The 27217-nt window shown below is 37.0% G+C and overlaps 2 protein-coding genes across 2 annotated transcripts in view; one reads left to right on the top strand and one right to left on the bottom strand.

Moving 5' to 3' along the window:
* LOC138939118 (uncharacterized) overlaps positions 1–27217 on the top strand; it is a 151250-nt gene that overhangs the window by 28634 nt on the left and 95399 nt on the right. The gene's annotated exons all lie outside the window — the stretch shown is intronic.
* Positions 10563–27217, bottom strand: part of East (enhanced adult sensory threshold) — a 131095-nt gene continuing 114440 nt past the window's right edge. Inside the window, exon 8 of the mRNA XM_070306674.1 lies at positions 10563–10925. The gene's annotated coding sequence lies outside the window, so the exon portion shown is untranslated. The remainder of the gene's footprint in view (positions 10926–27217) is intronic.

A 27217-nucleotide genomic window follows, 5' to 3' on the forward strand; every position in this document is an offset into this window, starting at 1 on the left:
GTGAAACGCACGCGCGCGAAAATCTTTTTTTATTTTTTTTATCCCCCATCTCTGGATGTGACGTGTACGAGTTTCGCGTGTATTGCGTCTTAAACAAGCCTCCCGTCTTAGGAAAAGGTGGTCATCGCGTTTAACTGTCGCTGCGTCGACAACCGGCACCCGCAATCGAATCGAGTAGCTGGATCTTGTCCGCATTAAGTATCTTCGGATCCGCAAAGCGCCGAATCTCTCGTCAATCGACTTTCCGTCAAAGTAAAAATTTGCACGCGTTTGTATTGTACATCCCGGAATAATGAGTTGTCTAGAATATACAAACACACGCGCAGGACTCTTCGAAATTATTCTCGGGATTGTTTCATGGAAAATAAATCTCCAACGTTTATACGAGATTAGAAAAAAATATCGCATTCAAAATCATTGCCGTTGAGTCTTCAAAATATTGATGCGATCGCCTCTTGTCACATGTAACGATCTTGCAAATTAGCGAAAAATAATTGCGCATGGAAATGTCTAATGACAGCAAAAAAAAAACCAAAAAAATAGGAAAAGAGTTAATTTCAGAATTTAATTCTCATTTCGTATCGGGAAAACGATATTACAAACAGTTACGTCGTATTACTCGCGATTTATCGTGCATTGGTCATGATTCCGATAACGACACGATATTTGTGCAACGTGAAAAGCGTATCGGTGTTTCCCCACGTGGTGCAGTGGTGAAAAGGAACGATTTTCATGAAAAAAAAAAGAGGGGGAATCCCCGCGCGCGGGGTTAATTCGCCTACTCTGGGAGGACGTATTAGCTCTCGCGGATATTGAATAAAAACGGGGATACAAACGGGATCAGAAAACAGCGATACGTGTCTATCGACAATCCCCGTGATCCGTTGAATTAACGCAATAAATTTCCACGCGGCTGTAAATTACTCTACGATCGAGAGACATTGAAAACGATGCCGCGCAATTATTATGCCAATCGATCATGCGATCATCATCGTAAACGGTGACATTATGATGGTGCCTGTAATCGAAATAGTGCATTAAAATATCGAAGAGATACGCCGGCACCACAGCTGATGTACGAATATGAAAAGAAAACTCTGAATTCAAAATTGATGCTTAAATTATATATTATAAGAATATGTATGTATATATTAAATAATAATTTAGAAAAAATTATATTGTATACATGAAATAGAAAAAGAATTAATATGGCTAACAAGGTACTTGAATATCATCGAATGTTCTTTTTAATAATAGATTCTCTGATTAATTGAAATCGATGTCATCTTGACGAAAATATCGAGGGAAAGTTGTCATTTTTAGTAAGTTTTCTTTTGTTTCCATCGTATATTTTTGTTATTAAATCTCAAATTAAAATTCGGTTAAAATACATTTCACCTAAAATATAACTGTATAATTTTGACTTTACAAAGTTAATTTGAAAATTCTTTTTTCTTTTTTTTTTCGATCGTTCACAATTCGAAAATTATCGATATCTTCGTCACATTGTCGCTAAGAAAAAATCATATCTTAATCGGCCAGAAAATTTGTTATTAAAATTCGATTAAAATACATTTCACCTAAAATATAACTGTATAATTTTGACTTTACAAAGTTAATTTGAAAATTCTTTTTTCTTTTTTTTTTCGATCGTTCACAATTCGAAAATTATCGATATCTTCGTCACATTGTCGCTAAGAAAAAATCATATCTTAATCGGCCAGAAAATTTGTTATTAAAATTCGATTAAAATACATTTCACCTAAAATAACTGTATAATTTTGACTTTACAAAGTTAATTTGAAAATTCTTTTTTCTTTTTTTTTTTTCGATCGTTCACAATTCGAAAATTATCGATATCTTCGTCACATTGTCGCTAAGAAAAAATCATATCTTAATCGGCCAGAAAATTTGTTATTAAAATTCGATTAAAATACATTTCACCTAAAATAACTGTATAATTTTGACTTTACAAAGTTAATTTGAAAATTCTTTTTTCTTTTTTTTTTTTCGATCGTTCACAATTCGAAAATTATCGATATCTTCGTCACATTGTCGCTAAGAAAAAATCATATCTTAATCGGCCAGAAAATTTGTTATTAAAATTCGATTAAAATACATTTCACCTAAAATAACTGTACAATTTTGACTTTACAAAGTTAATTTGAAAATTCTTTTTTCTTTTTTTTTTTCGATCGTTCACAATTCGAAAATTATCGATATCTTCGTCACATCGTCGCTAAGAAAACACTGTATCTTAATCGGCGAGAAAATTTGTTATTAAAAAAACATTCTGTATAATCATAACTATCAATGTGAGAATTAATTAATTTTTTCTTCAGCAGAAGAATCGAAATATCGATATATCGCGAGATGTAGTCGAGTAAAAAATTATAGATGCAAAATATACCTCTTCAAAATTGCGAAAGACATTATTGCCGGAATACAGAGGATATGGAGAGAGAAAAGCAGAGATTTTGTAATTAATATTATTATTCTGTCCAAAGAATGGGACCGGGATATGGGCGATATTGATCGGCGTCCGTCGTGTGAAGCGAGTTTTATTAAATTTTATTGCCACGGAGTGTAAACGTATATCCTTATCGTCACCGGGGGGCGCTCGCGACGCGGTGATTAAGAAAACTGCGAATGCGCTACCGCGCTCGTCGAGGTAATCGGGACGTAATTGCACGTTTCGCGATACGAAACTCCCGAGATCTCGTCCGAAGATACGTCGCTCATTTAGGCAAGTGTTAGTTGGATCTTCGTAGCTGCGAGATAGCGATTGTTTGTACAGCTTTATATCGCGTGCGTCCTAGAATTAACTAGATTCAAAATTATTCCCTTACCTAAATTTAGGCGAGATTTAAACTTGACTAATCGAAAATTAAATTCATCTTAATTTGTTCAAAGTTTAATTTCACTTTGCGAATTGTGTCGAAAACACATATATAGGGTGTCTATAAAATATATCCTTACCCCCCCCCCCCCCGCCTCCCATCCCTATATATCGGAAACGGCTCAAAATTATAAAAAATCGCGAGGATACGTGTACCATCATTTCGAGGAGCTATTCTTTTATGGGAATTGGGGGAGTCATTTCTCCAACAGGTGCGCATGAAAATTGCAAGTAGATATTGATTTAAGAGCCGTCATTCGCGAGCCTATACTCACGCGATGAGCGTACAGGCCAGGCCGCTCTCGACGGATACTCTCTCGGATTATTTACGTCGATTACGTCGCGCATGTAACGTCGTCTCCAACCAACGCTCTTCTCCTCCCTCCGTCACTCTCTTTCTCTCTCTCTCTCTCTCTCTCTCTCTCTCTCTCTCTCTCTCTCTTATCACGTCCATCCTTCGCAGACGGAATCCGCTCGCGACAAGCGATTAAACACTTGTAGCTTGGAATTTAATCGGGGCGCGGATCACGCGCGTCCACATGCGTTTGACACGGGCCGCACAAGAGCCGTTAATATGTCATTTTCCCCGAAAATATTTCACGACGAAATAACAAACTGCAACGCACGTTATTATTGTTCTTTTTTTTTTGTGCGATAAAAAGCGCAATTTTAAACACACCAAATTAAAATGCAGCGCGCATTCGGCTAACATGCATAACTCACCTTTGTATATTCAGTGGATATTATGGCATATTATTATTATCGTTTTTCGCACAACATTCGTGTGAAAATGTAACATTGTAACGATCATTGTTTCGACAGTGGAGTCCCGGAAATAATTGAAACGATATAATCGAAAATTAAGAGATGTTAGTGACATTTTTATTGCCCTTTTTTTTTTCATTAATCTGATATTCATATATATGTATTGTATATGTATTCGCCAATCTCGTCGGCGTGCATCAATTTTTGAAAGATTTACAACATCGCTCGTAAACAGGGATCTTCCTCCGAGCGCGAGCTCGCGAATTAAGCGAATTTTGGCTTTACCATAAGCAGAAATCGGGATCGAGCACAATCTATACGGGTTATGAAGATTGGATCGTGAGACACCGCTGTATTATTTTATCCGAGACTGTTCCACGATTTTATACCGTACAAAGCGAAAACGTCACGTGTCGCGCGAAACATAGTTTCGATAAGCGCGATAAGCTCGACGGAGAATCGAGAAACGTTATTCCAAGCGAAGTGGTTAGGGGTTAGGCTCCGCCGTTTAACAGACTCGACTGATCGATCGAAGAGAGAAGCTATCCAGAGAGGAGATATATATATATATATATATATATTGTATATATATACGCCTCTCCTTTCCGGGGCCCTTAACCCCTCGGCGAAGGACAAAAGTTTCGCTCGTAAACACGTGCGCGCACGTACGTCACCCGCACATCGGCCCGAGCGATGACGAGACGGCGTCGAAAAGAGTCGGGCAAAGTGTATAGACCGGATTAAACGCCCCCGATAATCGGAGACACGGGGTCACGGGGCATTGGGTCGGAGACCTCTATCGAGGCGGCCCCCCCCTGTCCCCCACCTTGCAGAAATAAAAAACGCATAGCGTACAATTATGAGCTATTTATGAGCTCCCATATCCCGCAAATTTAAAATTTTGAGCTCGTTGCATTGGGCAGAAATTCAATACTTTTCGCGGGGGAGATCTAAAATACAAATATGAAAATTGATTAATCTTTACGGCAGAATTAGGAGCTATTTATGAGCTTTCAATCTAATATAGTTTTAATTTTCGAGCTCATCCCCTTAATCCATAAAAGTACCCCACATCTCTCCAATACAAGAGAGAACTATACTTAAAATGAAGGAAATTAATTATTTTCCGACTAAATATTGTTTATCGATTTATGAGCTCGCAAAATACGCGAATTTTGATTATTGAGCTGCAACCCTTTTACAATAAAACCACCCCACATCTCTCCAATACAAGAGAGAACTATACTTAAAATGAAGGAAATTAATTATTTTCCGACTAAATATTGTTTATCGATTTATGAGCTCGCAAAATACGCGAATTTTGATTATTGAGCTGCAACCCTTTTACAATAAAACCACCCCACATCTCTCCAATACAAGAGAGAACTATACTTAAAATGAAGGAAATTAATTATTTTCCGACTAAATATTGTTTATCGATTTATGAGCTCGCAAAATACGCGAATTTTGATTATTGAGCTGCAACCCTTTTACAATAAAACCACCCCACATCTCTCCAATACAAGAGAGAACTATACTTAAAATGAAGGAAATTAATTATTTTCCGACTAAATATTGTTTATCGATTTATGAGCTCGCAAAATACGCGAATTTTGATTATTGAGCTGCAACCCTTTTACAATAAAACCACCCCACATCTCTCCAATACAAGAGAGAACTATACTTAAAATGAAGGAAATTAATTATTTTCCGACTAAATATTGTTTATCGATTTATGAGCTCGCAAAATACGCGAATTTTGATTATTGAGCTGCAACCCTTTTACAATAAAACCACCCCACATCTCTCCAATACAAGAGAGAACTATACTTAAAATGAAGGAAATTAATTATTTTCCGACTAAATATTGTTTATCGATTTATGAGCTCGCAAAATACGCGAATTTTGATTATTGAGCTGCAACCCTTTTACAATAAAACCACCCCACATCTCTCCAATACAAGAGAGAACTATACTTAAAATGAAGGAAATTAATTATTTTCCGACTAAATATTGTTTATCGATTTATGAGCTCGCAAAATACGCGAATTTTGATTATTGAGCTGCAACCCTTTTACAATAAAACCTCCCCACATCTCTCCAATACAAGAGAGAACTATACTTAAAATGAAGGAAATTAATTATTTTCCGACTAAATATTGTTTATCGATTTATGAGCTCGCAAAATACGCGAATTTTGATTATTGAGCTGCAACCCTTTTACAATAAAACCACCCCACATCTCTCCAATACAAGAGAGAACTATACTTAAAATGAAGGAAATTAATTATTTTCCGACTAAATATTGTTTATCGATTTATGAGCTCGCAAAATACGCGAATTTTGATTATTGAGCTGCAACCCTTTTACAATAAAACCACCCCACATCTCTCCAATACAAGAGAGAACTATACTTAAAATGAAGGAAATTAATTATTTTCCGACTAAATATTGTTTATCGATTTATGAGCTCGCAAAATACGCGAATTTTGATTATTGAGCTGCAACCCTTTTACAATAAAACCTCCCCACATCTCTCCAATACAAGAGAGAATTATACTTAAAATGAAGGAAATTAATTATTTTCCGACTAAATATTGTTTATAGATTTATGAACTCGTAAAATACGTGCATTTTGATTGTTGTATCGTAACTTCTTCTGCGAGAGTTTATAATTTTATCATATAGCAGAAATATAATAGTATTCTTGCAGTTTGAAAGTTCATAAATAGCTCCTAATTCTGCCGCAAAGATTGATTGAATATTTGATTTGATTGATTGATTATATGAATCGATTTCGACTCAGCCCCCCCCCCCCCTCATGAAAAGTGTTAAATTCCTATCCGGTGCAACGAGCTCAAAATTTTTAATTTGCGGTATACGGAAGCTCATAAATAGCTCATAATTGCGCGCTATTTGTTTTTTTGTTTTTGCAAGGTGGGGGGAGAGGTTTAGCTCGATATAGGGGTGACACGCGGCGGGGGGCGGAACGGAGGGTGGAGGGGTGGTTAGGTTGATGGCCTCTCCCTTTATGCCCTTTATTCCCGCTCTTCTTTATTTCACTCCCTCTTGTTTCGTCCCCCTCCTCCTCCTCCCCTTCTCCCTACCCCTACCTCTTCCCTCCCCGCGGTGGCCGCGATCTTTCTCTCCGCGTATCGATCGAACGACGGCCGTTTTGATTCGCGCGATTTTAATTGCGTCGATTTACTATGTAACAGAAAGAACAGTATAGTTAACCTCTTAAATATCGTATTCTCTCTCTGTCTCTTTCTCTCCAGAGGCATTGTTTTCCTAACAATGACTCTCTGCTTTATGGGACCTACGATACTTTTATTTGCTATTCATTGGCAATGTTTCTTTGAATGTCGAGTGGTATAAATAAAGAGGAAACGCGCGTTACGTATATGCATATGTGTGTGTGTGTGTGTGTGTGTGTGTGTGTGTGTGTGTGTGTGTGTGTGTGTGTGTGTGTGTGTGTGTGTGTGTGTGTGTGTGTGTGTGTGTGCGTGCAATGCTCTGCATTGAATATTTTGCCTATTTCGAAGTTTAGATGTGTAAAATAAATTACGTGAAATATATCGTTAGGATTATTGATATAACATGTAATAATATTCGTAAGCAATGCGAGTTTACCTATTTTCGGAACACGGTAGGCACATTGAAACTTTGGCGAGGCTGCCGTTATTCGCCCGGGCTTTTAGTATCCCATCGATTATGCTCTCTCGTGAAACGTCGTAAAACTTCGGGGGAACAGTGTTAGTTAATTTTGTTCCTTGGTACAGATACGCGAAACAGGATCAGAAGAAAGGAGAGGGACGTGGTGAAGGGAAGAAGAGAGCGCACTCGTTCCGGTATAATTCACGGGATATATATGATTCTCTTGAATCTAAATTGTCAATTGATTGGATCAACCCTACAATCTGTTGCACATTCGTCGATCTTCCAGATAATTCGAATGTACTCTCTCATGTGATGATATCCTACTTAATGTAACATTCTTCTCATTTTGCCAAGAGCAAAGCAGTTACACGAAAGTACCTGACGCGCGCTTGTAATGCGCTTTAGACGTTTAAAGGACTTCTAAAGGACGTCTGGAAGATTTACGACGTTCTTTAAACACATTGGCGTTGTCTAGACTGGCTACTTTATGACGGTAGTAAAATTTTATATCATATCTAAAAATAGGTATGCGCGAGAAAACTGGTACATGTATATCAGTATTTTTTTTTTCTCTTTATATATATATATATATATATATATATATATATATATATATTAATTTCTTTACCATTTTTAAGTCAAACAGCTGATTCGTTCGCGCGCGTACGTGTATTCATTTGACATTTGATTCGATTCTCGGACATCAATATTCATTTGGAATCATTTCATCTTCATTTTCGCACGAGCGTCTAAACCGCTAAAATCTCTCTCCCTCCCTTTTTCTCTCCTCTCTCTCTCTCTCTCTGCGACGATAAGTTGAGGAATAACCGAGTCCTCGTAGGCTGACTTATTTAGCGTGACAGCGCTGCACATTGCGGATTTTTAGTCACAGTTATGCGCCTTTCACTCGGAGCGCGGGCTCCGAAAGCTTCCGTTATAATTACACGGAGTTCGTTGTTATCGTCATCATCGTCATCGTTATCGTCATCGTCTCGCGCGCACCAATAATTAGCGCTATGTCGATTCAGCGTACATATCTCATCGCTTCGAAAGATCGTTCGCTCTATCGCCAGCCGGAAATAGCGCGCCGCCAAGTGTCACGCTTTCTGCCACGAGATTTAACGACTCCGCAAACGATTCCTAAAATTATAAAAAACGATATATATATATATTGTACGAGAATGTCCATTCCTGAAAAGATATGGAAAATTTTTTACAAAAATTTTCTCTTTAATAATTTGCTCTTCTACTATAAGCAATCTGCAATCTGTCGATAAATCAAGTTGTGAATTATACGTTTAAAATATATTACAAATATATATCTATCTTTGTTGGTGTATTTAATATTTTAACAAAATATAGCATATATTCTTTACTTTAATTTTTAGCGATAAAAAATTCAAGCAAATGCTATGCAAATCAAAATTCTTTTTCTTTTTCTTTTTTTTTTTTTTTTAACAAAAACTATTCAATTTTCTTTTCGATACATTTGTAAATAACACTCGAGTAGCTCTGTATTTTTCTTTCGTACGAATGAAAAGCATTGGAAAACGTGTACAATAAAAAAATTTATTTTAGAAAATTGCACCAAAAAATCTTTCAAATATTCTCTTTACCTAAAATTTTGAAAAAAAAGAAAAAAGAAAGAAATATCTGGAGGATCAGGAAATTTTCAGCGAATATTTTTAATTTTTAAGATTCGAGTAGACACCATGTGCGTGTGTGTACATATATATATATATATATATCGATAAAATTCCCTCGATAAATATTGCGTGTATTTCGCAACTAGCTTTAGACTAACGATCTGGCCCTATATAGTCTCTTATTTTAACCTCCTTCTCACGAAAACGATTACTCTACTTAAAGTCTACGGGACAGTCTTAAGAGCGCGATAAAAGTGTCGGTGTAATTAGGACCGGACGAGCTCCTCCCTCTCGGGTTATCCGTAGTTTTTGCGGTCGATAAGGATATCGACGTCTTTTTCATCCTTCGCCCGCACACCGGTTTATTCGCAAAGGTCCTGCAAATGTCCTGCATGGGCACGTTATCGAATCAATTCTATCATCGTAATTACAGCATCGGTTCATTCGATCGTAATGTAATCATTTTAAGTTTATAATCAAATCAAGTGTCTATATATTGATACCGTTTTGCCAAGTTTCATTCAACTAATTTAAGTGTAGAGGTATAATTAATTAAAGTACTTTAATCGAACGATCCGAATAATCAGAAATGAACAGTGTTTGCCAATATAAGACTTCTTCTCTTATAATTTATTTTATCATCTTTTATTTCTGTTATATTTTATCATCATTATATACATATTCTTATCTATTAATACAGATATAATTATAATGATAAATATTCGTATATTAAACAAGATTAAAACATATATTAAACATAAACATTCTACAACCTAAACAACGTAATTTCTGTTTACATATATAAAAGACATATCTCTCTCTCTCTCTCTCTCTTTTTTTCTTATTCCGAAAATAAAATGTCTCGCTTTTTCGCGCGCTTCATCGGCCACGTCTCGACTCGGATAATTCGCCGAGTCCTGCGGCTAAAAACGGCCGATTATTCGGTCGAGTGCTAGGCTATCTGCCCCGCCAAAATATATATATACACACACACACACACATATATATATATATATATATACGCCGTGTCACGCTACCCTCGTTCACCTCTCTCTCGGGCTCTCACCCCATCGACCGGGCCGTCGCTCTCCGATGCGCGCCGGAGATCCTAAGAACTTCTTCTTCTTCTTCTTTTATTTTTTGGCAAGGAACAGAGTACATCTCCGTTCATGCTGCCAGAGAGCCATCTCAACTTAGTTTACGAGGACGAGAACACTGCGCATGCGCGTCAAAGCAAGACTCCAATTCGTCGAGTCAAATCGAAATGTTATTCAAGCGTAGGTAGGAAACAAATAGGTATTAAATAGATTAATATGTGATAAACTAATATAGGTATTGGATAGGATAATATATGATAAACCAATATAGGCATTATATAGGATAATGTGTGAAAACCTCTTTTGGATCATATGGAAGGATGGGACCCGAGCGGAATCGAACCTGGAATCTTTCGATTATCAGCCTGCGACTCTACGCCCGGCGCCACGCATCGCCCCGATCCTAAGGACAACAGACGAAAGGAGTCAAGGTTGTCGTCTCGGCCGTTTTCGCGTCGCGTCGCCCTCCGCGCGTTTGACCTTCCGCGTCGCATCGTACGCCGTCGTCGGGCTTCGGCGTTCTCCGATATTATCCCCCCATCTCTTCTTCCCTCACTTTTCCACACGTATACATATACGCGCGATTACTTGTCGCTTCTCTCGACGCTGCGCACTATACTCTTCCCCGCCGGCATGTCCGCTCCTAAGCTCGTATAATAGCGAGCGAAACCGAGTCGATCCCGAAAGGGGAGCTCCGCTCGGCGAAAAGGTATGTTCAGAAAACTCCATTACGTTCCAGGGTGTCCTCACAGTGGTATTACGGCGGTCTCTCTTAAGCTGTTTACCGCTCCAGCAGCAGCCAACGCTACGCTCCTTTCGTCGGGAAATTTGTATTAGAAGAGGAGATGAGAGAGATAACTGCAACAATAGATATAGCAGTGATAATAAATTGCAAATGATTTCAATCATGTCCATGATATTTTATCCATTAAAGTTGAGAAACTCATATATAATAAGTTTCTATAAAATAGGATATATATATATATATGCAGGCTGTTAAATTTCAAACATAACAGATGAAATATCTCGTAAACAATGGATTTTAGAAAAAAATGTTTCAGACAAAAGTTGTATGGTTTCGAGGGAGATATAAGATGATGTCATTAATTTGACCTTGAATAGTTGCTTGAGGGTCAGGTGAAGGTCATCTTCAATTTTTTAAAAAATATAAATATATATATATATAATATATATGCGTGTATAAACGCACGCATCGCAAAAGTAGTTTCTTCTACTTTCACGATTATTCGTTTCCCCCCCCCCCCAAAAAAAAAAAGCTCGCTAATATCAGATTTTCTGATAAAACTATCCACCTACGGATGATCTCCCTCTCCTTCCCTAGGTTTTCCCGTAATTATTAAAATTCCCGCATCGCAATTAGTCAATTTCCACGAATCTTTCCACGCAGTTCCCTGCTCGATAGAAAACTTCCACGAAGGGGAGCTTAAATGAGCGATAGTAACATCGTAGTCGCGAAAATAAACTTCTTATTAATTGGAACAGGTTGCTTAGCGGAATTACAAGTTTGGCATAATTACTGCGCCGCTCGATGCAGTTTCGGAATATTACTCCTTAATAAACAGGAATAGAATAACTTTCCGCTAATATACATATTTACTTTAACGTCACGCGTCAAAGTGTGATATTCTTATCTCAAAAAAAAAAAATTACTATCCGACTCTACCATTTTTTAAAAAATAATCATTGTTCGTAATTTCAAAAATTTCATATATTCGAGGTAAAAATCGCCTTTTTCATGCCTAATTTGAAGATAATCGCGACATATCACGCGTTGTATACGGCGTAGACGCTATCTGCGCTTATCTACACCGAACCCTCCGTTCCTACTCGCGATTTCGCTTTTAATTCGGCACGAAAGTAGGTTTCTGGATCATAGCAGACGATACGTCGAATAGAGACAGTCGACAGGCGCTCTCTAATAAATGTAATCTTGTCTCGAAAAAGATGATTTTCCTTTACGCGTTTATATCTCTCAAATGCTGCAGAAAAATTTCGGTGAGTTTAATATTTTACAAAATTTTTGCGCATAGTAGATTAAATCGCAACGAAATATCTCGTGTTGCACTTGTCACTATTTGTCAAATTGATTCTTTTTTTTTTTTTTACACTGTGATAGGTATAAAATATGTTGAAAATTTTCAACGTGTTATTATTTTTTAATATGGAGCAATATAAGATATTTTATAGGTTGGTTGCATTGTTGCGTAAATATTTATAAATATCTGTTTAAATATTTTAATATCATATCTTTAGCAATATTGAAATTAGTCGTGAATTTTTACAATTCGAGCTATATTTACGGTATTTATCGTGACCACGACAACGCGCTGAGCGTCTCAAATAAAGTATGTCAACTCGAAGCTTAGACTTTCGATTTTCATCGCTCGCACGCGAGGACGTATAAGGCGTAGCGGTAAATTGTGCGCGGTAGTAGCTTTACGTGTAACGTTCGCCATGAAATTTATTATCCTCTCTGCGCCAAAAAGCGTTATACTTTATTTAAAAGGATTTTTTAATCTATTTTATTTACCAACGATTGAATATACGCAATGAACGTATGAAATGTAAATTCAAAGAAATAATAATTATGATCTCGAAACTCGGAGAGCTTTGTTATTTGTTATTTCACCGCCATGTGTTAAACGTTACGTCGACGCACGTAAACAGCCTTGGTGTCTTATATATTTTCGGATCGGCCGATCGACCGTGCGCATTCCTAGGCGGAGAATGTAAAAGTTAACACGGCCCCATCGAAACCTACGACTTTCACTTTCCGCAAATGCGTCCGCTACGCCTTCACCGAGAGCATCGGATCATTACGACGTTTCGAATCGTAGAAACGGCGAGTATGTCGATCGCGATTATTTTACAAGCGGTTGCTTAAAATATCGTCTCATCTATCGAAATAAATCTTACATTTCACACGCATACACGAATTAAATAACGATGACCAACAACAATAGACAAACATTTATAATAAATAAGTAACCAATTTTTTTTATAATATTAAAAATGTGCACAGAATAAAGAATGAAAATTACACATGTTTGGTTACATAAGTATTTACTTTTATTATATTTTTTTTTTTTTATTGTATATATTATTTATTTATATATATATATAAAATAATAAAAATATTAAAATTTATATATTAATATTAATTTAATATTAATTTAATATTAATATTAAATTTATTATTTTATATATATAAAATAATAAAAATATATATAAATAATATATATAACAAAAAAAATTAAAAAAAGTAAATACTTATGTAAACACACATTCTGTGTAATATCTATTTACCCAGCATAACTCCTTGTTGGTATTGGAATTTCAATTTCCATCAATGTATTTAAACGTTTCATTATTCATCATGTTTTTAATAACGGATTCGAAATCATCAAACCATGTGCGCATCGCGCAAGGATACCTCGACGATATACGACACGATTGTTAATCCTTAACTTGGAGCATCTCAATTTATGTTACGTAACTCGAGCGCCGTTAGATATCCTAGGTATCATGTCGAAGGCCGCAGAGAGAGAAATATTTATTATTAAAGAAATATTTTACGCGCATGTAACTTTTATCTCTTCTATACGCCCAACATTTCCAGAACATCGCCAACTATTGTATATAGTACAATAGTAACTGCCGTGTTGAAATCAATCTACGTGACGTGTCCCTGAAGAAAGTAGCGCTCGAAACTGCGTAAAACTATGTTTAAGCAATCGCGATATATTTTTTTTTTTTTTTAATCAGCGTTATACGCAGCTATGTGTATTCACGCGCGTTCGTTGGCCAACATTCCTTTCGTATTATCGTATCCAAGGTCGCTTTAAAGCCGTCGACTCTCGCAGATCTGTATTCAAATTCCGTAATCAGCGAAAATCGATACGGAATTAAACAAAGTATAAAATCTACCTATCTCTACATGCACCCCCGAAGCGAATAATCTTCACTCTTATAATACAAAAATTATTCATATTTTATTCTCCTGCAAAAAAAAACACAAATTTAAAAAGAAACTTAATTATTTTTAAAAAATCCTGTATTCTTGTCTATCCCTGGATCACCGACGTCGCACATCGTCGCGTGTTAAAAAACCGCGACAAACGGCGGACGACCTAAAGAGAAAAAGAAATAGAAAAGAGAGAGAGAGAGAGAGAGACGGATTTCTAACTGTACAAGCGGACGTTCATCGCGACGAAGAGCGACGAGAAGAGAGAAAGAGGGAGAAAGGCAGACAGGTAGGATAAGAATGTCGGGCAGCACGCGCGAGCGCGCCGCATCGCACCGCATCGGTTGGGAAATGAATTGTGACGCGGCCTGGCATTGAGAAGAAGAAGAAGAGAGAGAGAGAGAGAGAGAGAGAGAGAGAGAGAGAGAGAGAGAGAGAGAGAGACGCGCGCGCGTGCGGCGTTCTTTAATTTCTCACACGGCCCGATTTCACGCGGGGAGACGGCCTGGCGGGGCGATAGCCGTGACGGGTGAAAAGCCCCCGCGACAATGCTTTTTGCATCACATCTCACCTCGCGATCTGCGTATTACATTTTTCAAGGAGAATCGCCGATTCTCTCCGTCGCGGTGAGGAAATTTCGCATTTGACCAATCGCGATGATCCGACGTGGAATTTTACACAATCGATCGATGTTTCCTACGCGAGATGTCGGGGCGGGGGGGAACGAAGAAAAAATGATAGTTCGATTACACAATCGATCGATGCTCGTTTCCGATTAGCCTCGCCGGAATCGCAGGCGATTATTAATCTCAATGCCGAGGACTAATTGTATCACTTATTTCGCGACTTTTGAAGATGGAATTTAAATATCTATTGTATATAAATCACGTTCTCAACTCGCGTATATTCGCGCGTCATTATATATTTAAATTACAAGAACAAAAGGAGACACTATCGCGGGCGTGTACGAGAATTTACTGAAAGAACGACCAGAAACAGGCGTTAGCAAGTGCATTTTCCAGCAGGTATCCCCTTTTTCCCGACCACCGGTTGTCGCGTTCCCATCTCTCTCTCTCTCTCTCTCTCTCTCTCTCTCTCTCTCTCTCTCTCTCTCTCTCTCGGAAATAACAATGTTACGCGGAAACGTGCGAAAAATGTCAAGTTTAATTTAAGGGGGTATACCCGTTTAAATCTTGGAAAAATAAGTACATTTTCTAGATTTTTCTGCAACGCAACGATTTGATGAAAACTTTTTTTTTTTTTTTTTTTGCGATATTATTGAGTATCCAAATGAAAAAATAATAATTTTTTAGCTTGAAAATATATTTTTTTTTAATTCTGCGAATATTTGCAGATTTATATTTTCAAGGAAAATTATGCAAAATTAAGAAAATGGCGATATGTTGGGAAAAAATCTTGTTTTAAAGAAGAAAATCCATTTTTTTTGTTTATAACAAAAAAAAATAGGGAATCAGATTTAAAAAAAAGGCTTCGTTAGCAGATGGGGAACATTAAAAAAAAATAAAGAAAAAAAATTAAACTGAAAATTTTTATTTAAGTACTTAATAATGATTATATTAATATTGTAAAGAAATAAAAAAATTTTTATCATATCATCGCGCTGCAAAAAAATCTAGAAAATATACTCATTTTTCGAGAGTTCAAACGGATATAATGCTCCCTTAAGAGGAAAAAGAAAAGGACATATATCACATAATTCCTCAAGAGAGCACGAATCTTGCATTTGTAAAAAGATCGATAGCTCACGTTGTACGTATGATAATTCTTTGCACGGAAACGCGAAAAGGAATATTTTTCACTATTTTCGTAGATTGATTTCTCTTTTTCATATATGGCAATATATAAATTAATTTTTATACCTTCAACACATATGTTGACAAATGGGGATAATTTAGAGAATTTTTTTCGAACATGAATTATGTAAACATCTACAGGCAATCGATGTATTAATATTTATATTCGACTTTTTGCATATCGGTTTCCAATGCTTTGTTCATCGAAATATATGCGCGAGATTAACGATAAGCTAATCGTACTAATCGCCTCTCAAATGACTGATGTAATAAGTTCAAATCACTTTTAGCGTGCTCTGAGTAGCCTCGTACGCGACACAAATACATATTTCTTCAAAATCAATAGTTCCACACAAGATGGCTATCAATGGCGTATAATTAATCGCCGATGTAGATTTGACGTTAAATTTGATGTGCGACAAAGTCGGAAATCCATTCGCTGGTTAAACGATAATCCGTTGCAGTCACGAAGGCTGCTATGTAATTAAATAGCAGAGAGCAATTCCATTAAATATTTTCTTTCAACACGCGCCACGCTTCGATCGTTACGCGCGCGCCGATAACTTTTATTTAAAGTGCAATGACCTCGGTGTGTTATTTGCCAAATTTTATATATATATATATATTATCGTTTGCATTACATAACGCACGTGTTGTGCGTATTATCGATAACGCATCGGGGCTTTCTACATTATTTTTGACCAAATCCTATTGCATTTTTTAAAGAAATTATCCGATTGAAAGTATGACAAAGATTACGGAGCTTAAACGATCAATTTTAAATTTTTAATAAATTTTCCATGCATTGAATATTTAATTGTCCTATCTCATATACATATTTACAAGTTCTTAAATATTCATATCGTAAATGTATTTTCTTAGGATAATACAAATCAGGCAAGAGAAATAGATTTTGGGGAAAAGAAACGCAACCTAACCGTGTTGCAATCCATTGTATCGGATATAAGAATATAAACTGCGAGAGGAATGGCAGAAAGTGATTAAAAAATCCGACGCTAACGTGAAAGAAATGAATATTCGCGATGCGCAAGAAGGCGAGAACTTGGCTTATTCAGCAGCGATTGTTTACGACGGAGTCCAACTCAAGGTCTCTCTCCGCACGTCGACTTTTATCAGCGGACGAGCATTAGTCCGATTAATCCGCGTCCGTTATGATGTCGGATAAAATATTCAATAGCGACCATGATTTCCTTTCTCTCTTTTCTTTGCAGCCTCTCTCTCTCTCTCTCTTTTTTTTCTTTCATCATTTGCATGACGCGATTCGTGAAATTTCGCCATGTCTTTATCTCCGACAAACTCGAACCGAGACAATCGTTCCGAAGCGTTTAGGGTCGACGTCAGCGCGTTTTACAAATTAATAATCTCTCGGACTCTCTCTCTCTCTCTCTTTCTCTCCTCAGGGTACCGATAAGATTTCGGTTAAAACGCGTCGTTTTCCAACGGTTAGAGACATCACCGTAGCAAGAGAGTCGCACTTATTTATACTCGGTTACTAACGAGCACGTCCTATGATACGCGGGCTACCCATCCACCGCGATATTAGCCGCTGTGCGACAGTAGCGTGCTTCGTCCACGTTACTCCGGGATAATAAACCTTGGATGGGAGAGGACGTCGGGAACAGTGGGGAAAGAGGGGGGGGGGAGGAGGAGAAGAGAGCAAGAGCAGGGAGATGCCCTCACCCGTAGACTCCTCTCGTTCCCCGTTATACAGGCTTGACAGTGCCCAACTCCCCTTGTACTCTCCCACGAATCAATTTAAGAAAAACAACACAGCAACGGTGGAACACAAATTTCAAAATTGGATCCTGCTCGAAATAATTATTCGATCGACGTCGACGATGGCGCGATATACGAACCTCGTTATTCGAACGCGAGCGAGCCGCCTACGGCGGCTTTGAGGAGCGCGATCTCCTTTATTCTTTTCTTTTTTTCTTTTCCCTCCTTGTCCCTTTTTTTCCCTCTCGTCCCGAATAATGGATCGACGCCCCTGGATCTTCGTCCCTCTCTTCCGTGCGCGACGCCTGATAAAATTGAACCGGCACGATATTTCGAAAACCCGTCGTCGAATAAAATTCGAGTCGCGCTACGAAATATCGGCGCGACGACGATACACTCGTATCTCGGCAGGTGTATCGTTATCTTTTTATTCGCGTGCTATGTAATATACAGCATTATTGAAATATTTCGATGTTAATCGTTCGATATCTTTCGAAGTTCGCTTGGTTTTAATGGAGCTTGAAATCAATAAATATACGCGGCTAAATTTAATATTAAACACTGGTGGGTATTTACGGATGAGAGAGAAAGATATAAAAGATAAAATACGGAGCAAGTGTTTATTATATATATATATTTTAAAGAGAGAGAAGAAGAAGAAAAAAAACATGTGTGAGTTTAAGAGATGCGTGCAATGACGTTTCTCCCAAATATATATTTCCGAGAAACGCCATTATGCGTGTACGAATCTTTTCCGCTCGTAGAGGGAAGAAGAGGGGACAAATAATAAGAGATTTTTAAAAGATAATTAATAATACACCATCGAGAGACACGCAAAATTTCTTTCATCCTGCCTTAGCAGGAACTACCTGACAGCTTTATCGTAAATTTTACGAACGCAGCGGGGGTCGAACGGAAGACAACTATTGACTAAAGTCGGAGTATTCATTGTGTGGAAAGAAAATGGAAACGTTTCCGAAAAAAAAAATTGTGTTCCCGTTTTCTAAATTCTTTGATGCTTATCCAAACGTTAATTTTACAGTCTACGAATACACTATAATAACAATATAAAATATGTCGAGGACATTTATTATACCCGACTGTTAATGTACATGTATATATCATAAAGTTGATATCATAATATGACAAAGTTCTCGAAGCAAATATTAAATGCGCAGCAAATCGCGGCTTCGTAAAAGAAATTTCCGTGTTTTATTGCACGAGCCACATATGTTTTCTCGAGGCAAGCGAGCGAGCGCGACGAATGGTATATAAATAACCCGAGTACGGGTGTTTCGCCTAAAAAGTGGATTTATTTCGAGCAATGTGAGGAGAGTAACGGTAACGTTGTCGAGAGAGCCGCCGTGAAGTATACACTCGGCGACTAATAATTACTTATATAAACGTTACCTGTCTCGACGCACGACTAAAACCGATGAATCAGACGCACCGTCCAATTCACCGTGTAAATTGCAACTATTAACGGTTCGTGCCTCCCGTTTATACACTGAGAGACCCATTTTGTCGAATGAAATAAAATTTGTTTCAATCAACTAAATCTCTCGTTTGGATATGGCCAAACAAATCCTTTAATTAATACAACAAAAGAATTTAATTGGAAAATTTGGTAATACTAACGCACAAATTTGGTTCGGTGAACAAAATTATTAATTGTATAAAATCAAATTTTCGGTTGTCTTTTATTTTAATTTTCTTCATTGAATCACATTTGTGTGTTAGTATTACCAAATTTTCCAACTACAGTTACATTCGCTTTTGTTACATCAATCAAAGTTTATCCATATTCAACAAGAAATTTACTCGATAGTTGTCTCTTGTGATACGATAAGAAAAAGATATACAAATTATATTCTCCATCTTTTCAATTCTCTCGTCGTTAACGAGAGACTAATCAGCATTTCCCGGACAGATGAATCCGCCATGATCGAAGATGCACTGCATACTGCACATCACGCTACACCGCATAACAATTGACCACGCAGTGACACACGAATGCGTAAAATAGCTTATGATATTCAACTAAACGATTTAGTTCAAGCAACAAATACAATTATTTAGAACGCGATGAGATGGATGAGTTTGTTATCGCAACAAGAAAATTTTATTCAGATAAACAACTCTATGCAAACAAAATAGTTTGTTAGTGTAACATTTAACTTCTTTCCAGTAACATAATTTTTATTAAATAAAACCAAATTACATGTGTTTAAAAGTCAACAAAATGGTTTAACCAAATAATTTTGTTTTATTTAACAAAATGGGCCTCCCAGTGTATGTATATCGCATCTTCTTGGCCTCCCGCTTCTTTCCCGGGTGCTTCCCATCCTTTTCTCATGGTAATCCCCTAAATAAACATGTTGCTATTTCCGGTGCGTTTAGGACAAGAAGCAACGTTTGCTGTCGGCAATCCATATATCCGTAGCGATATTAATCAGCAAGAATTATGATATCGACTTAACGAGCAACGGCCACGTTGCGTCGCCTCTTTTCATTTGCGGGTCGCAAATTACATATATCGCTGGCGAAACTAGAAACGTGTTTAATATACGTTTTTGCATATATTTTGCGAGCACAAGCTGACATTATTTATGTCGCAAAATTATCTAAGATATTTAACCGTGGAACGAGTCGACAAAGATGCATAAAATCGTAAAATATCTTAATTATCGATATATTTTTATCATCAAGTAGACAATGTATTATCACGAAAGTGATATCACTGCTTATCTTTGCGCGAATCGCGTTAATATTAGATCCAAAATATACGTATATTTTTTTATATATAAAATGTATACTTTTTTACGCACTTCGCAAATAAAATTTGTACAAATATTTCCAACTATATTTTCATGTCGAAGATAGTGTATCACAAATCTATTTATTGAATTCGAGGAACTGGTGTAAAGTGTAAAAAATCTTTTACCTACGCCGACGAGAGGATGTAAAAACTTACGCAATTGGAACATAAGTTTCATATCAGAAGCAACGCGCGGAAGAGAGTCTTGGTGCGAAAATTTGCGAGGAAAATTTCGGCGAGAAAATTTAGCAGGAAAATTCGAGCATCACGTCGTATCGTTGTATAGATGCACGATGGTCCGAGTTTCCGCAACGCGCGAGTAAACTCGGTTATCCGCTACAGGAACATTTTAATATAAATATACATACATATATACACATACATGCATATATATATATATATGTGTGTGTGTGTCATATTCCTTTGAACATCTGTCGCTACAAAGAGGCAATGGATTTATGACCGCCGGGTACTCGATCCGACACGAAAAGAAATCACTCTTTCACATACATCGTACAGGCGCTACGTTTCAATTATATGCGAGGTGAAAGAGAATCCGCTTAATAATGGAACGAACAATGAAAAAGCATACAATCGAAAGTTATTATAATTATAATTTAGTTGCTTTTATTTCTTCATAAAGAAAGCTTTGTTTTCGTGACAATTTTTTTTTTATTTTTTTTTTTCATCTTTCTATGCCGATATATTTAGAATGTTCCATAACGTCGAAAAATCTTTTTTAAAAATGTCTGTATGTATGTATGCATGCATGGAATGTACATTACGCATCTCTAACTGCCGCAATTTTTGAGATATCGGGCAAAAATTTTTTCAAAATAAATAGAGTATCATTAAAGGATGTTTGGTATTGAATTTGGTGAGGATCGATGAAAGAGGGTTCATTTTTTATAAAATTTTGAATTTTTTGAAAAATATTTGTACACGCTCAAACTTTCGCAAATTTTGAGAGATATCGGGTTAAATTTTTTTATATAAATAGTGTCATTAAAGGATGTTTGGTATTGAATTTGGTGAGGATCGATGAAAGAGATCATTTTTTTATAAAACTTTGAGTCTTTTGAGAAATATTTGTACACGCTCAAACTTTCGCAAATTTTGAGAGATACCGGGTTAAATTTTTTTACATAAATAGAGTAACATTAAAGGATGATTGATATTGAATTTGGTGAGAATCGGTAAAAGGGTTCATTTTTTATAAATTTTTGAATTATTTGAAATGTCTGTACACGCTATAACTTTCGAAAATCTTAAGATATCTTCGTTTATGAGGAAGCCAAAATTGAAAAACTCACTTGCTTTAAGGAGCTTAAGTTTTGCAAACGAAATAAAATGATGAGGACACAATTTTCATCTTGTTTAAATTATTCATAGAATCATTTAATTCGAGTATATCTGTTGTGTCGAAAATAAACGTCCGTCGACACGGCAACCGATTAGCATTCGAACATGGATTATACAAATTATCATTCATCGGGCATCGCGCATTATCGGACTATCGGACTGCACACGTCACGCTGAGAGAATTGGAAAAATCAATGCCTGTCCCCGTGACGAGACGCGGTTCTCGCAGTTTCGTTTAATTAACCCGGTAGTAGGAAGGCAGATGTGTGGATTGCCGGAGCGTATTTTACGACGAATAGGCAGGTAAAACCCACCTGCGCGAACAGATCGCGTCGTTTACCAGCAACGCTTTACGTATATCTTGGCCGGCACGCGAGAGAACCGTCGCTATTCTCCCTTAAGTAAACTCAAGTTCGCCCTACGTGCACAGAGCTCTCTTCTATATGACAGGATGACACACACACACTCTCTCTCTCTCTCTCTCTCTCTCTCTCTCTCTCTCTCTCTCTCTCTCTCTCTCTCTCTCCTTCTTTCCTCTCCCTCCCTCTCCTCCCTCGCCGTGTGCACATCTGCCGCGGTGTTGTCGTAACTTCGAATTATGAATTGATAAAGATCTGACGAAATAATGCGCTTTTCTCTATCCACGACAAAGAGAAGCGGAATTTGGTGTCCATTAAAATTCTCTGACAGAAATACCGCGCGCGATGTGTGTGTGTGTGATTTTTTAACCTTATAAAAACCAGAGTTGATACGATATAAAGTTTTTCCTCCTGTGTTAATACTACAAACATATAGATTATAAGATATTTTAGTCCGTTGTGAAAAGAGTGATTCTTCGATTAATATCGAATTAATTGCTGCCATTTATCATTTCGGCTTCATAAGCTGAGAAGAAAGTATATATGGTAATGTCCTCTAGAGGGACAAATGTAGAAAATCTATATTTACGATACTATATTTTAATACTATTAATAACTGTATCCATTGCGCATGATTCAGCCACCCACGCGCCCAAAGTTCCTTCGGCTAGGTTGTCGACATCGCCCCATTCTTTGTTCATGGACTTTGAGTGTCTTATGGCGTATTATACTCGTACGTAAACGTACTTGAGAATCGCTCGAGCATTGCGACGTAATCTGTTTAAACAGTGGGAAACACTGAAAACACACACACACACACACGCGCGCGCGCACACCCATACCGGCGCTCTTTCCGACTGCTCATGCAGAAAGCGTTGCACAATAGCTGAAAACATATACAGGTTGTATCGAAAAAACACTCCCACATACTCCTTTCATAGCAATCCTTTCGCAATTAATTTGGGGAAAAAAAAGACCTATCGAGTTTATACTTTTTTTTTTTGCTTTTATTTATATTCAAAGATTTGTTTTTTTCATAGAGAAAGCTTTGTTTACGTGAACAAATTTTTTTTCCAGTTTTTTTGTATGCTAATGTGTTTAGAATTGTAAAAAACATCGAAAAATCATTTTTTTTTTAAATATCTGCGTGTATGTGTGTACGGAATGTATTGTATAATCTCTAACTTTCGCAATTTTTAAGATATCGAGTTAAATCTTTTTAAATTGATGAAGTATCATTAAAGTATGGTCGGTATTAAATCTGGCGAGAATCGGTAAAAGACTTCATTTTTTATAAAATTTTGAATTTTTTGAAAAATATTTGTGACTTTTGCAAATTTTGAGATATCGGGTTAAATTTCTTTACATAAATAGAGTATCATTAAAGGATGGTTGGTATTAAATTTGATGAAAATCGGAAAGAGTTCATTTTTTAAAAAATTTTGAATTTTTTGAGAAATGTCTGTAGACGCTGTACGATTTCACAAATTGTTAGATATTGGGTTAAATTTTTTTACGTGAATAGAGTATCATTAAAGGATGGTTGGTATTAAATTTGATGAAAATCGGAAAGGGTTCATTTTTTATAAAATTTTGAATTTTTTGAAAAATGTCCGTACACAATGTAACTTTTGCAAATTTTGAGATATCTTTCTCTATGAGAAAGTCAAAATTGGAAAACCCACTTGCTTTAAGGAGCTTAAGCTTTGCGAGCGAAATAAAATGACGAGGAAAATATGGGCGAGTTTCTAATTTGCGCAATTTTCATCTTGTTTTACATTTGCTTATATATATATAATAAAAATTTGCATATTATTACTTTACAAAGTATACACAGTAATTAACTTTGACATATTCTTTCACCATCGCTGCGACTACTCAATGATTCCCGCTCGTTGTCATATATTAATAAATGTCCGTTATATAATGGAGGATGATGGCAAAAAGTGCAGCAATATGCAGCATAATATACAATTTTTACGAATGGTCGGTACTTTTGCATAAGATGTACGTGAATTATCTAATACCACGCACTGATTCCATGTCGTTGCTTCTACGTCGAATATTACCGCTGACGGATTGTAGCAGCACGTTTAAACGAAATGCATTTTATAAAGAGAATGAGACTATGCACACAACTGTAAACTGCAACTAACGTTTAAGTCTATCGTGTGTAGCCTTTTGTATGCGCTACTTTCTATTCTTCGATACATCGTATATATTTTCAAAAATGCGATTACTTAAAAAAAAGATTAAATAATCGCGCGTTGTGTATCTCCGGGATAAAATGATCGTAATTCGATAAAACAATCGGTGTGCGCTTCGCTACACTGAGAGATCCATTTTGTCGAATGAAATAAAATTTGTTTGAATCAACTAAATCTCTCGTTTGGATATGGCCAAACAAATCCTTTAATTAATACAACAAGAGAATTTAGTTGGAAAATTTGGTAATACTAATGCACAAATTTGGTTCGGTGAACAAAATTATTAATCCTATAAAATCAAATTTTTGGTTGTTTTTTATTGTAATTTTGTTCATCGAATCACATTTGTGTGTTAGTATTACCAAATTTTCCAACTACAGTTACATTCGCTTTTGTTACATCAATCAAAGTTTATCCATATTCAACAAGAAATTTACTCGATAGTTGTCTCTTGTGATACGATAAGAAAAAGATATACAAATTATATTCTCCATCTTTTCAATTCTCTCGTCGTTAACGAGAGACTAATCAGCATTTCCCGGACAGATGAATCCGCCATGATCGAAGATGCACTGCATACTGCACATCACGCTACACCGCGTAACAATTGACCGCGCAGTGACACACGAATGCGTAAAATAGCTTTAGATATTCAACTAAACGATTTAGTTCAAGCAACAAATACAATTATTTAGAACGCGATGAGATGGATGAGTTTGTTATCGCAAGAAGAAAATTTTATTCAGATAAACAACTCTATGCAAACAAAATAGTTTGTTAGTGTAACATTTAACTTCTTTCCAGTAACATAATTTTTATTAAATAAAACCAAATTACATGTTCAGTCAACAAAATGATTCAACCAAATAATTTTCTTTTATTTAACGAAATGGATCTTTCAGTATACGCGTTCGCATCCGGAACACGGGCGTTTAACTGTAGTTTTAACATATAGAGAGCCGCTCTCCTCTCAGGAAACGCCGAGCGCTTTGTCCCTCTTCTACGACGACGACCAAGAAGTCGCTCGCGCGAACAGCCAGCATTCGCCTCTGTATCAGTGTCACACTTATGCACACATATACACATGCATCGCATGGTCCATGTGTGCGGGTCTCCCGTTCGGCCGTATACGGTTGCGGCGCGTTATTGGTGTCGGTGCAGATGCACTCTACACGCTCCCCCCCCCCCATAGGTCGTCGTACCCTACTATCGAGACATAGGCGCCGCTGGGAATTTTTAACAAGCTTTCCTAAATAGATACTTCTCAGGAATCTTAGAAAATCAAAATGGAGGATCTTCTTTTTTTCTCAATTTAAAAAATTTTTTTTCTTAATTTTGTTCTGAAAGATTACAGTTAAATTTATATAATCGACAGTGAACAGTAATAATTATATTAACAAATATTCGAGATGAAATAATCTTCAATTTATCTTACGTAGTAATAATAATAATAATAATCAGAATTTATGGATCGAGTTGTCAATTCAGTGTCATTTTCGTTTATCGCAATATTTCATATCACGTCGTAATCTTTTGATTTGTAATTTTTTTTTCTGACGGATAATACTCTGTATACATCTGCATCGTTAACGCGCATAATATCGTACATCGCGCTGTAGGAAGAACAATTCACTTCGTGTTTATTTTCACCCGGAAGAAATCGTTAATACGACTCGCGATATTAATTTTGCGAAATTCAGTAATTTCCTTGATCAAATATCGTGGACTTTGCGATCGCCTCGCGCCGACTCGCTTCGATGCTCCGTGTTTGCCGCGACGAAGGCCGATTACCTGAAGATACCAAAGGTCGGCGAATGCGACACACGTTTGCGTGGAATGTGCAAACGGCATGTGTATGCATTCGATCGTATCAATCCGGAGTAGAGAGTTAATCGGAGTAATTATATATAGGACGGAAAAGATGTACGAAATATAAGATAAAAATATATTTGTATTTTCTTTGCCTTTTAATTTATATACATTATAAATTCCTAGAATATCTTTTTTTTTTTTTACTATCGATCGATATCTTTCGATTATATGATCGATAATCACGTCGACAAATATCATAGTATATCCTCGCTTTCGATATATAAAATTCTATATATAAAATTTTCGATATATAAAATATATATATATATAATTTTACCGATATTTTACCCATGTTTCTCTACTTGGAACGTTCCCGTTTAGAATCGCTTAGGGTCTGCGAGGTTTTTAACCGGCCCTGCGCCGAGGGAATATAAACCTTCGGTCTGTGTGCGAAAGAGAGAGAAAGAGAAAGACGTTCGGAGAGACGAACGAGGAAAAAGGGAGAGAAATACCGCTCGACGTGGGTCGAAAGGTGCGCAGGAGGAACGAGTCGCAAACGAGAGTGAGAAAGAGAAGGAGTCACGGACACAATAAACCGAACAGTCCCCTCCGCCGTGGTGAACACGTGGAGGAAGAGAGGCGAGCACGACGAAGACGAAAGAACCGCCGGACGACAGCGAGAGAGAAGGAGAAAGGCGGTGAACGCGCATCATGAGAGTGTAAACGAGATGGCGAAACGGAAGGCAGGGAGATGAGAGTGACGCGAGCGAAGCCGAGAAGAGAATCAACGGAGGTAGCGAGTAAAAGTGAGACGGGGAACACGATTTGGAGTAAGCGAGAGAAAGAGTAGCGAAAATGGTGGAGCAACGTGAACCAGATGGGCGACGGAGCTGAAGGGGGTGAGGAGGGGAGGGGGAATAGTAAGTTGGGATGAAGAAGGAGAGACGACGACTCGTGAGCGAGAGAATGACAGTAGCGAGCGAAACAGCTGTAATGCACGGGTTACGAGAACGAGAAAGAGAGAAAGAGGGGGCGATGGGAGCCGATGACAAACGA

The sequence above is a fragment of the Polyergus mexicanus genome, unplaced genomic scaffold, assembly GCF_030449975.1.
Source record: "Polyergus mexicanus isolate NDT 795.1 unplaced genomic scaffold, iyPolMexi1.0 SCAF_13, whole genome shotgun sequence".
NCBI classification, from domain to species: domain Eukaryota; kingdom Metazoa; phylum Arthropoda; class Insecta; order Hymenoptera; family Formicidae; genus Polyergus; species Polyergus mexicanus.